The sequence below is a fragment of the Megalobrama amblycephala genome, linkage group LG19 (assembly GCF_018812025.1).
Source record: "Megalobrama amblycephala isolate DHTTF-2021 linkage group LG19, ASM1881202v1, whole genome shotgun sequence".
Classification (NCBI taxonomy): domain Eukaryota; kingdom Metazoa; phylum Chordata; class Actinopteri; order Cypriniformes; family Xenocyprididae; genus Megalobrama; species Megalobrama amblycephala.
The window spans coordinates 17,201,172-17,214,401 of record NC_063062.1 but is presented as its reverse complement, the minus strand read 5'-3'; the positions used below and the strand labels follow the sequence as shown (position 1 = coordinate 17,214,401).

The following is a 13,230-nucleotide window of genomic DNA, read 5'->3' as shown; positions in this document are numbered from 1 at the left end:
AATTCAATTTTTCCATTCTACGGCACCTTTAAAGATATCGTTAAAACAGTCGACGTGACTACAGTGGTTCAACCTTCAGTGGTTCAACCTTCATGGAACAACATGAGGGTGAGTAATTAATGACAGAATTCATTTTTGGGTGAACTAACTCTTTCTCTGACATGCTTTCTAAAATGGTAACCTTGCTTGAACTATAGCATTCAGTGATTTGAGGCATTTTCAATTTAAAGAGTGATTTTTGGCAGGGTGTTTTTTCAAACGGCAGGATTTATGGGGCCTGAAGCTTTGGTGTGTTTGTAATGCGCCTGTTAATCCTTTAAACTCTCGCAAGAAGATTTCATTGGGTTTGAATGGAAGAAAGACTCTTTCCTACTCCAATACCTTCTTGTTTTTGCTGTCTTTCACACCAAACCCTAATCATTAATCATCACTTTCCCTTTATGCTGGTGGTAAGATGTGAAATGAGCTCACATTGGCTTTCATAAAACCACAGAGTCTGTGCTGGGATTTTTGTGTGTAATGCACCTGTAAAGTGTCAGTCACAGCAACCACCTAGCATACCCTAGTAACCACATAGCAACACCATTACAATATCCTAGAATACTCTAGAAAATGCAAAGTAACAGTACATCCATCCATCCACTATCAAAAGTCTGAATTAGTTTTGATAGTGAATGGATGGTCAGTAATCTACAGTAGTTGTGAAGTGTTACCGTAAGAAACTAAGAGAGACCATGTGTACGATAAAGAGCGTGTTTACGAGAACAGCACGTTTGGTTTCCCGTGTCCTTAGTGATGATGAAAAGAATGCAGAGGAAAAACAACAAGACCACATTCCCTCCATATTCCCCGATATTTATCCAGGTCCCAAAAATAGAGCCGTGTTTCTCATAAGAAGGTGGAGGAGGAGAGCCAGAGAGAGAGAGAGACACAGGAGGAATTTCCGGCTCAGAGTTTAACTTAATAGACCAGCGACTTCTTTGCCCGACTATTATGCAGATGAATATCTCCCTGGCTTTGCCTTGAATCAGACATTTTGGAAATAAGAAAGGGTGGTTTGAATGTTTGGTGTCGTTTGTCTTCATAGTCAGACTCTGATTTTAATGCCAGTTCAAAGTTTTGTTAGTAACATTGAAGTTGGCAGCCAAGTTTTGTATTTTCTGAGTTTGTATAGATTATGCAATGAATATTTCACCCCAAAATAAACATCCTGTCATCATCCAAACCTCTGTGTGTTTCTTTCTTATGTAGAAAAAAAATGTACAAGTGAATAGAGAATTGTTAAGGCTTATTTTAACAGTGATTGTAGTTGTATTTGTCCCTATTTGGTCGCGTCTGTCATTATATTCCCCATTAAGTTCAGCGTTCATCTCATGCTTTAATCAGAGTTTTGATCCGCGTTTTGGTTTTAGCTCACTCCAGCCCAGATGGGTCGAGTTAATATAGAAAAAAGAAGTGAAGCCTGACATAAGAGCATTTTGACTTTAATGGTTATACAGTACTTCACCCATTTGTTTCATGTGCCCAGAGAGATTATATGAACCTCCCTAAAACATGCAATAAAAGTGTTTGTGATGTATTTTCATGTTTTAATGTTTGCTTTTAAAATCTAATTTTGATATTGTAAGTACATTTCTGATTATCATTATTTCAGTACATGAATTTCAGTGTCATGTATTGCAACTGACACTATTTTTTTTTTTACTGTAGATGATCATACCATGATAATTTGATATAAACTACCGAAGTTTTTGAAATATTCTCATCCTTATGCTCAAACTTACAGTAAAAACAGTAATACTGTGAAATATTATTACAATTTAAAATAAACTGTTGTCTATTTGAATATATTTTAAAATGTAATTTACTCCTGGGATGACAAAGCTGAATAAAAGTATTGATTTCATTCAAACGACAATCTTACTTACCCCAAACTTAAAGGGTTAGTTCACCCAAAAATGAAAATTCTGTCATTTATTACTTACCCTCATTCCGTTCCACACCGGTAAGACCTTCGTTAATCTTCGGAACACAAATTAAGATATTTTAGTTGAAATCTGATGGCTCCGTGAGGCCTTCATAGGAAGCAATGACATTTCCTCTCTCAAGATCCATAAAGGTACTAAAAACATATTTAAATCGGTTCATGTGAGTACAGTGGTTCAATATTAATATTATAAAGCGACGAGAATATTTTTGGTGCGTCAAAAAAACAAAATAACGGCTTATTTAGTGATGGCCAATTTCAATTTCAAAACACTGCTTCATGAAGCATCGGAGCACAAATGAATCAGTGTGTCAAATCATGATTCAGATCGCGTGTCAAACTGCCAACGGCTGAAATCACGTGACTTTGGTGCTCCGAACAGCAGATTTGATACACTGATTCATTTGTGCTCCGATGCTTCCTGAAGCAGTGTTTTGAAATCGGCCATCACTAAATAAGTCGTTATTTTGTTTTTTTTGGCGCTCCAAAAATATTCTTGTTGCTTTATAATATTAATATTGAACCTCTGTACTCACATGAACCGATTTAAATATGTTTTTAGTACATTAATGGATCTTGAGAGAGGAAATGTCATTGCTTCCTATGAAGGTGTGGAACGGCATGAGGGTGAGTAATAAATGACAGAATTTTCATTTTTGGGTGAACTAACCCTTTAATTCATATACTCTCGTATTTATTTTTTAAAGATACCATGGTATTTTGTTCAAAAACATAGTTTTACAATGGTAAGAGAACCTTTTTAAAAAAGTACTGTGGTACTACTATGGATTTTTAAACTGTACTGCTGTGGTATTTTGGACATGTAGCATGGCAGTACCATGGTATTCTTGTAAGTGTTATGTAAATAACATTTACATGATTTTCAGTAACCTGGTATATTTCAAAGTACCACAGTGTTACCATCTGATACCATCACTATAACATGTTATCACCACACACTGTTCTTCATGGCCATTAAAGGATTAGTTCACTTTCAAATAAATCTTTCCTGATAATTTACTCACCCCCATGTCACCCAAGATGTTCAGTCGAAAAGAAATTAAGGTTTTTGATGAAAACTTTCCAGGATTATTCTCCTTAGAGTGGACTTCAATGGCCTCCAAACTGTTGAAGGTCAAAATTACAGTTTCAGTGCAGCTTCAATGGGCTTTAAACAATACCAGACGAGGAAGATGATTGCAGATGATCACCTTGCACGTGCTTCCGCTTTCCGTATTCTTCAAAAAGCTTCCGCTGTATGTCCTACGCCTTCCCTATTCAACTTACGGACTGAACGCGGCGCCAGTTAAATTTTTTTCTGTAAGTTGAATAGGGAAGGCGTAGGACATACAACGTAAGCTTTTTGAAGAATACAGAAAGCGGAAGCAGGTGCAAGGCGATCATCTGTTTGTATAAAGCATATTTTTTTTTCGAAAAAGACAGATCGTTTCGCTAGATAAGACCCTTATTCCTCGTCTGGTATCATTTAAAGCCCTTTGAAGCTGCACTGAAACTGTCATTTTGACCTTCAACCGTTTGGAGTCCATTGAAGTCCACTATAAGGAGAAGAATCCTGGAATGTTTTCATAAAAACCTTAATTTCTTTTCGACTGAAGAAAGAAAGACATGAACATCTTGGATGACATGGGGGTGATGAATTATCAGGAAAATTTGATTTGAAAGTGAACTAATCCTTTAATTGATGATATCAAATGGAATACGATTTACTTTTTTAAAATACCATAATACTAATCAATTACCATATTCATGGTATTAAGTACTTCAAATAATATCAGTGTATTATGATGGTGTCTAAAAACCACAATAGTCCCATGGTACCATGTCCAAAATACTATACTAAACTCTTTATCAGCTTCTGCTGCAAAAGCATGAACACGTCATCCGTCCATGACCCAAAAATATCAAGTAGCATGAAGTTGTTTCCCATGATATCATGTGGCTCATCTCTGTGATTCCTCAACACACATTTCCCCAGCAGTGTCTGACCTGCCACGCTGCTTTTCTCCCTCACAGACACAAACAATAGCTCCTTTCAGCTGCGTGATACAGTAACTCTCACAGTTTCTCTGCCTGCGTCCAGATTCGTGTTTAGAAATGGAGTTACAGAACTGGTCACTTCTCAGTGCAAACAGTTGTCATCCAGATGTTGTTAGAATGGATCTTTTGCTGGCGTGATATTTTATTATGTTAGTTTCAATGGGCATCAAAGCACAACTTTTTGCACTTGAGCTCACTGGCACCCCCTGCTGGTGGGATAGTCTGTTATTCAATTCTCTATAGCCTTTCATTGCCCGAATTTACACTCTTTCTTTATTGACCATAGTAACGTTGTAGTAAAATACAGTGATTAAAAAAAAAACTCTTTTTCATGCAACAAATTACTTTCAAATTTAAGATCTACATAGTTTTGTCATATAGTTATCCCATTACCCCCAATCTCTCTCTTTTTTTTTTTTTTTTTTTTTTTTTTTTTTTTAGTGGTATCACTATTACCATTGCTCATACTTATTATCAAACTAAATACTCGTCTTTTGTCCATTTTATGATCGCTTGTGTCTTGTTATGGTGAGGTTTTCTTCAAAACATGTAAAAGTCTTGTCTATTCCTGCAGTCATCACTCATCTGTAATCTACTACAGGTTATGTGCGATACATCTTCAAGTGTGTCTCTTACCCACCATTTTCCGTGTGTGTGTGTGTGTGTGTTGATGGACGTTCTGAAAAACAGCAGGTGGGCCGGGGAAGTGCAGTTAATAGCTGTTATGCTTGAGTGTGTCTTCATTATGAGTGTGTTGTGTGTCATTGTGCACTCACCCACATTATGCCCATCTCTCTCTCTTACACACACACAGGTTTGTTTTGCTGTCTTAGTGAGGACATTCCATAGGCGTAATGGTTTTTAATACTGTACAAACTGTACATTCTGTCCCCCTATACTACCCCTACTCTTCAACCTACCCATCACAGAAAACATTCTGCATTTTTACATTTTTAGTAAAACATTTAGTATGTTTTTAAAGCTATTTTAAATATGAGGACTCATGAAATGTCCTCATAAAATATGTTTACGTCGTAATACCAGTGTAATACCCATGTCATTATACAAATTTGTGTCCTCATAAATCATGAAATCAAGCACACACAGACACACACACACACACACACACACACACACACACACACACACACACACACACACACACACAGTTGTATATGTGGTTTACGGGGACTCTCCATAGGCGTAAATGGTTATATACTTTACAGACTGTATATTCTGTTCCCTTACACTAACCCTACCCTTAACCTTCCTATCACAGAAAACTTGTTTACATTGTAATACCCATGTCATTATACACATTTGTGTCCTTATAAACCATATATAGAAGACACACACATACACACACATTGGGTTTTCATGTTTTATGGGGACATTTCATAGACGTAATGATTTTTATACAAACTGTGTATTCTATCCTCCTACACTAACCCTACCCCTATAGCCATCACAGAACACTTTCAGCATTTTTACATTTTCAAAAAACGTTAGTCTGAATGATCTATAAGTGAAATTTTGTCTCCATAACGTAGGGTATACCTGAACCACACATACTTACACACACACACACACTTGTCCTTTGGTCTGCCCTTATCTGTCATCTGGTCATATATTATTTTCTTTCATTCATTAGGCTGCAAAGTTTTCAATAAAATCCAATCAGAACTCTCTTTAGGAGTCTGTAATATTAACATTTAGTTTTGCTGCAAATTTTGTTTATTTATTCAAAATCATCATATCAACTATTCTTAGGAGTCAGTAATCAGTTGTAGTCTGAAGGATCATGTGACACTGAAGACTAGCGTAATGATGCTGAAAATTCACATCACAGGAATAAATTACAATTTTAAAAGATATTACAATATGAAATTATTGAAATTGTAATAATATTTTACAATATTAGTGTTTTTACTGTGATTTTCGATCAAATAAATGCAGCCTTGGTGAATATAAGAGACCTCTTTCAAAAATATAAAATAATCTTAATTAATTTTCACATTAAGGATGCTGTATGTTTAATTTTTATTATTTTATTTAATTAAAAAAATACAATCAGACCTCTCTTTAGGAATATGTACTTTTATAATATGTACTTTTTGCATTTAAGGTGTTGTACGTATAATATATATATATATATATATATATATATATATATATATATATATATATATATATATATATATATATATATATATATATATATATATATATATATTTTATATAATATTTTTTTTTTGAGGGCAAGTTTTGGAGAGACAAGTTCTAGCAGATAGTGTCTAAAACAGAAAAAGTTAGTGTCTAAAATAGTTTGCAGCACTTTTTAAGAGTATCTTGTTCTCATGTGCTGTAGTCCTATACTTGCCCTGTTTGAGTTTGTCTTTTGAAAGTCTTGCTGCTTTAAAGCTCCACACAGCACAGGAAAAACCATCTGAGAGCACAGTTATAGTGATTTATTTGAGTTTTTGTTTAGTTTAATAGGTGAGAATGAGACTTAAATGCAGTCAGGGAATTTTATTGCTGTATTATTTTTGGTTTAAGAGCACAAAATGTAGGTCACAGCTGGCCGAGCTGATTGCTAACAGCATTTCTCTATTGTGTTTGAATTTACTGCCTGCTATTTAGTAAAGCTAATCTGTCCTTGCTGTCTTCTTTCATTAATACATGCATTTTCTTGTCTACGGTGCAAGTGGAAAAGCAATGAACAGCCTTCGAAAGGGTTTTATAAAGCAGCCTCATTCAGAGATGACTGCAGGAAATGAGTAATTCATTAAATCAATGGGTTATATCGATGAAAGTAAGCGATTAATAAATGAGGTGTGTGCGTCAAACAGATATCTGGGTCAGGGATTGTCAGAAACTGATTCAAGACACCTTACTGGTTTAGATCGAGATCCCCCAGTACTGCCAGGCAACCCTGTCAGGAAGAAGCTTTTATAGGAAGTGCATCATGTTTCAGAACAGTAGCAGCTTGGTTTCCATGGAGATGCGTGTTTTATATAAGGCATTGATTAGAGTGTTGCTAAAATTGTCAGTGAATGTGTAAGACCTGGGTAATATTATATACTACTGATCAAAATTTAGGGTTAAAGGTGAAATGTGTACATTTTAGGAGGATCTATTGACAGAAATGCAATATAATATACATAACTATGTTTTCAGTGGTGTATAAAGACCTTACATAATGAACTGTTATGTTCTTATTACCTTAGAATGAGCCATTTCTATCTAGAAACACCACGGGTCCCCTTACATGTTTTGTCGCCATTTTGCACCGGCATGTTTCTACAGTAACCCTAAACGGACAAACTGCTCTACAGAGCGCATTTGCTTGACTGGTTACTATCTACTGTCTCAGATGACATCTTTGTTCTGTGTTGGTCACTGTAGCTTTTCTATATTGCAGTTCGCAACGTCACAGCTAAATGCTAAAATTTACACACTGCACCTTTAAGAAATTAATACTTTTTTTCTGCAATGATGCATTAAATTAATCAAGACAACATGTATTCTTATTTCAAATAAATGCTGTTCTTTTGAACTTTCTATTCATCAAAGAATCCTGAAAAAAAAAAAAAGTATCATGGTTTCCACAAAAAATTAAGCTATGTTTTTAACATTGATAATAATAATGTTTCTAGAACAGCAAATCAGCATATTAGTACGGAAGAGGATTAGGGCCAAGCAATAATAAAAAAATAAAACCATCTCGAGATTAAAGTTGTTAAATTTCGAGAAAAAAGTCGAAATAAAATGTTGAGAATAAGCTCATTAAATTACGAGAAAAAACTTGTTAAATTTCAAGAAAAAAGTCAAAATAAAATGTTGAGAATAAACTCGTTAAATTACGAGAAAAAACTTGTTAAATTTCAAGAAAAAAGTCGAGATAAAATGTTGAGAATAAACTTGTTAAATTACGAGAAAAAACTCGCTATATTTCGAGAAAAAAGTTTAGATAAAATGTTGAGAATAAACTCGTTAAATTACGAGAAAAAAGTCATTAAATTATGAGAACAAATTCGTTAAATTATGAGAGAAATGTCGTTAAATTTTGAGAAAAAAGTCGAGATAAAATGTTGAGAATAAACTTGTTAAATTACGAGAAAAAACACATTAAATTATGAGAACAAATTCGTTAAATTATGAGAAAAATGTTAAATTTCGAGAAAAAAGTTGAGATAAAATGTTGAGAATAAAGTCGTTAAATTTCGAGAAAAAAGTCGAGATAAAATGTTGAGAATAAACTCGTTAAATTTCGAGAAAAAAATCGTTAAATTTCGAGAAAAAAGTCGAGATAAAATGTTGAGAATAAAGTCGTTAAATTTCGAGAAAAAAGTCGAGATAAAATGTTGAGAATAAACTCGTTAAATTTCGAGAAAAAACTCGTTAAATTTCGAGAAAAAAGTTGAGATAAAATGTTGAGAATAAACTTGTTAAATTACGAGAAAAAACACATTAAATTATGAGAACAAATTCGTTAAATTATGAGAAAAATGTTGTTAAATTTCGAGAAAAAAGTCGAGATAAAATGTTGAGAATAAACTCATTAAATTACGAGAAAAAACTCATTAAATTATGAGAACAAATTCGTTAAATTATGAGAAAAATGTCGTTAAATTTCGAGAAAAAAGTTGAGATAAAATGTTGAGAATAAACTTGTTAAATTACGAGAAAAAACACATTAAATTATGAGAACAAATTCGTTAAATTATGAGAAAAATGTTGTTAAATTTTGAGAAAAAAGTCGAGAGAAAATGTTGAGAATAAACTCATTAAATTACGAGAAAAAATGCGTTAAATTTCAAGAAAAAAGTCAAGATAAAATGTTGAGAATAAACTCTTTAAATTACGAGAAAAAAGTCGTTAAATTTCGAGAAAAAAGTCGTGAAAAAAATAGTGTCCCCAAACTAAAAGTTAAAAGTTGCATGCCAAATATTAATGCTTTAGGGTTAGATGATTGTTCAAATCACTGTATGAGAATAGTGATGCCTGAACAAACACCACTAATAAATCTAAACAGCTGGATCACGCACACACGCATTCATCATTGTACCTCTCTTGACCTTATGAGGTTTGATGGCATTCATCCCAGCATTTATGTTTTAAGTTCTATTTTTATTCTAGCACTGAATGTTTTCCAACAGAATTACGGGCTGGATGTGGGTACGCTTGTCCGTTTGAGGAGAGTTCTTTAACTAAGCAGTTGAACTCAAGAAAATGTTTTTCATCTGCCTCAAGGTAGATATGCAGGTTTCATGCTTTTTCCAGATCGATAGCCTTAGAATTGCATTTTTCTGCCTTTTGATGTTGTGGTTTAGTCGAAATGGCTCTTCCTTTTTTCATTTCGTTTTATTCGCTCTTTCTGACTCATGTTTCACTCTCTCTTACATTTCAGTAGTCAGACTGCTGTGCATTATCTGAAGTACTTTTTCCAGGTTGTGATCTGTGTGATTTACCGTCCCCGGCAGACTCCGACCGCAGCACATTGTTTCATTCTGGTGAGAGAGATAGAAAGAGAGACGGAAGGATACTTATCTGTCATGCTGCTAGAGGTACCATGAAAATCAGTGCAGTCATGAATTGTGCTCATATGTCAGAGAGGTCAAAGAGTTCATTACTAACCGGGAACCACAGTAAATGTGTTCCACTGCAGTGAAGTCTATCATTTCTGTACATTAGCATTCTTCTTAGAAGTTTTATTTAGTATTATTTACATACTGTTTATTAATAATATATTTTTTTTTTAATAAAATAACGTATATTTAATTGTATTTAATGTTAAATTATATGTTAATTAAATTATGTTTTAATATATTTACAGTTTACATTTAAATTTTAGTTTTAGTAATTTTGTGCTTTTATCATTTTCTTTAGCTTTATTTTTATTTCAGTTTTGGTTTTAGTAATTTCTGTACTTCAACTTAAACTAATTTTATTTTAGTTAGTTTTCTTGCCAATACAACATTTCTATGCTATCTACATTTTCTATTTTCATCTTATTTTTATATTTATATTTCAGCTTTATTTTGATTAATGTTCCATTTTTATTAATTTTCACTAAAATGTTACGGCAATACCATGTCTTTGTCCATTTATCATGGTAATACCATATTTTTGGACATTTACCTTAGTAATACCAAAGTTGTATTTCATTGAACAAAAAAGATTTTTAATAGTTTGAAGGATTAGTTCGCCCCAAAATGAAAATTCTGTTATTAATTACTCACCCTTATGTCGTTCCAAACCTTTGTTCATCTTCAGAACACAAATTAAGATATTTTTGATGAAATCCGAGAGGTATATGATTCGTCCATAGACGGCAATATAATCACCACTTGCAAGGTCCAGAAAGGTACTAAAGACGTCATTAAAACAGTCGACATGACTGCAGTGGTTCAACCTTAATTTTATGTAGCGACGAGAAACAAAACCAGAACCAAAACAAAAATAATGACTTTATTCAACAATCTTTTCTTTTCCCTGTCATTCTCATATACTGTTTATGTTCAGCGCTTCCAGGTTCTACATCAGAACGCCGGCTAAGTTTTATTTACCAATAATAATACTGCTATTCAGGTTTGGTCTTAAAGGGATAGTTCACACAAAATGAAAATTTTGTCATCCCTCTAAGACCAGGTACAACTGATAACCAGATCAGAAAATATCAACCTGTTCCTCAATAGATATGCCCTTTTGCAACACCAGCATTCAGCACAGGCTCAGACATGTTGTCTGTAGCCACATTTCCATCACACTTTAAATTGCGCAAATTGAAATTGCGAATTGAAAATACGCTCAATGGAAACGCGTAAATTTCACAAAAATGCCCATATATTGCAAAAAAGTGAGGTGGTTTTTCAGGCAATTCGAAAAAGGACTATTTCGCAAAACTGCAATGGAAATGCATTTACAGGTCACCTGACGTACAGTCACATCATCATTCTTTAATGAGAGCGCGGTATGTTTGTACAGAAGACGAGAGAGGGGTGCTTTTCTTTTCTTAGTTACTTATGCATCTCTTTACTTGCTCGTCAGCTTCACCCCATAGATGCAACGGGAGGATGCAAGAAAAGAAAATGAGGACGGGGTAGTCGGAGGAAATCTTATTTATATATTGGAATATTCTTGATCCCACGAGCATCACTTCAGAGCGTCATCAGCTGCGCTCGAGTGATTTGGGAACCCTTAAAGGTGCCATCGAAGATGCCATTTTTTTACAAAATGTAATATAAGTCTAAGGTGTCCCCTGAATGTGTCTGTGAAGTTTCAGCTCAAAATACCCCATAGATTTTTTTTAATTAATTTTTTTAACTGCCTATTTTGGGACATAATTAGAAATGCGCCGATTCAGGTTGCGGCCCCTTTAAATGCTCACGCTCCCCGCCCCCGGAGCTCGCGCTTGCCTTAAACAGTGCATAAACAAAGTTTACACAGCTAATATAACCCTCAAAATGGATCTTTACAAAGTGTTCATCATGCATGCTGCATGCATGTGTCGGATTATGTGTGTATTGTATTTATTTGGATGTTTACATTTGATTCTGAATGAATTTGAGGCTGTGATCCGTGGCTAACGGCTAATGCTACACTGTTGGAGAGATTTATAAAGAATGAAGTTGTGTTTCTGAATTATATGGACTGCTAGTGTTTAATAATGAAAATAACGACGGCTCTTGTCTCCGTGAATAAAATAAGAAACAATGGTAACTTTAACCACATTTAACAGTACATTAGCAACATGCTAACGAAACATTTAGAAAGACAGTTTACAAATATCACTAAAAATATCATGTTATCATGGATTATGTCCGTTATTATCGCTCCATCTGCCATTTTTCGCTATTGTTCTTGCTTGCTTACCTAGTCTGATGATTCAGCTGTGCACATCCAGACGTCCTGCTCTTGTGTAATTTCTTGAACATGAGCTGGCATATGCAAATATTGGGGGTGTACATATTAATGATCCCAACTGTTACGTAACAGTCTGTGTTATGTTGAGATTCGCCTGTTCTTCGGAGGTCTTTTAAACAAATGAGATTTGTATAAGAAGGAGGAAACAATGGAGTTTGAGACTCACTGTATGTCATTTCCATGTACTGAACTCCTGTTATTAAATTCAATTTTTAATTCTACGGCACCTTTAAAGTTTGACATGCAATTCTAAGTAATTCTAATAGTATTAATCTATTAACAATTAATAATTAACATAATAGAAACTAATAGTATTAGATGTCTATGCACCTGTGCTCCTCAGGAAGCTTCCTCACGCCTCGTTCCTCACCTCCTCACGGTGTATTTATAGAATTGAAATAGCATTTATAGAATTTAAATGGCCTTCGAGATTTTCTTTGATCGTTTTCCAGGTCACAGGCTGGAGGATGGAGGAGCGAAGAAATGAGGAAGCACCCAGGGAAGCATATATGAGGGAGAAGGGCTTCTAGAAGCCGTGGCAAATATTACACTCAAAATAAAATGTAATATCATATCACAATATCACAATAGTTTTTTATCGACATTTGGAAAATATCGCAAACGTTTTGCGCAAAACTGTAATGGAAACGCGACACAAATTTCTACAAAAAAGTAACAGATACGAACACGCAGAGTGACCTTCTGATTGGAATAAAATGAAAACAAGCATTCCAGTGCCAGTTAGACTTGTCAAATGCAAATTAGCAGGCACTTCAGCCAACAGAGAAATGTGTTAGCGCCTTTTAGCATTTGGGTGGATGACACATAACAGATTATCTTGTTTTTCATTGAAAGTCTCAGTTTCTTTATATCTCACACAGTCTGTCATGTTTGAATATCATAGACACATTCTAAATAGCAAATGCTGTCTAGATAGGCAGCTCAATAGCTTTTGAAACACATCCTGTGTGATAACCCTTAAAGGTGCCGTAGATCGTCTTTTTAAAATATGTAATATAAGTCTAAGGTGTCCCCTGAATGTGTCTGTGAAGTTTCAGCTCAAAATACCCCATAGATTTTTTTTTTTTTTATTCATTTTTTTAACTGCCTATTTTGGGGCATCATTAAATATGCGCCGATTCAGGCTGCGGCCCCTTTAAATTCTCCTGCTCCCCGCCCCCCGGAGCTCATGCTTGCCTTAAACAGCATAAACAAAGTTCACACAGCTAGTATAACCCTCAAAATGGATCTTTAAAAAG

At 34.4% G+C, this 13,230-nt stretch overlaps 1 protein-coding gene across 1 annotated transcript in view; it reads left to right on the top strand.

Annotated features, from left to right (window-relative positions):
* LOC125254865 (rho guanine nucleotide exchange factor 17) overlaps positions 1-13,230 on the top strand; it is a 119,789-nt gene that overhangs the window by 51,364 nt on the left and 55,195 nt on the right.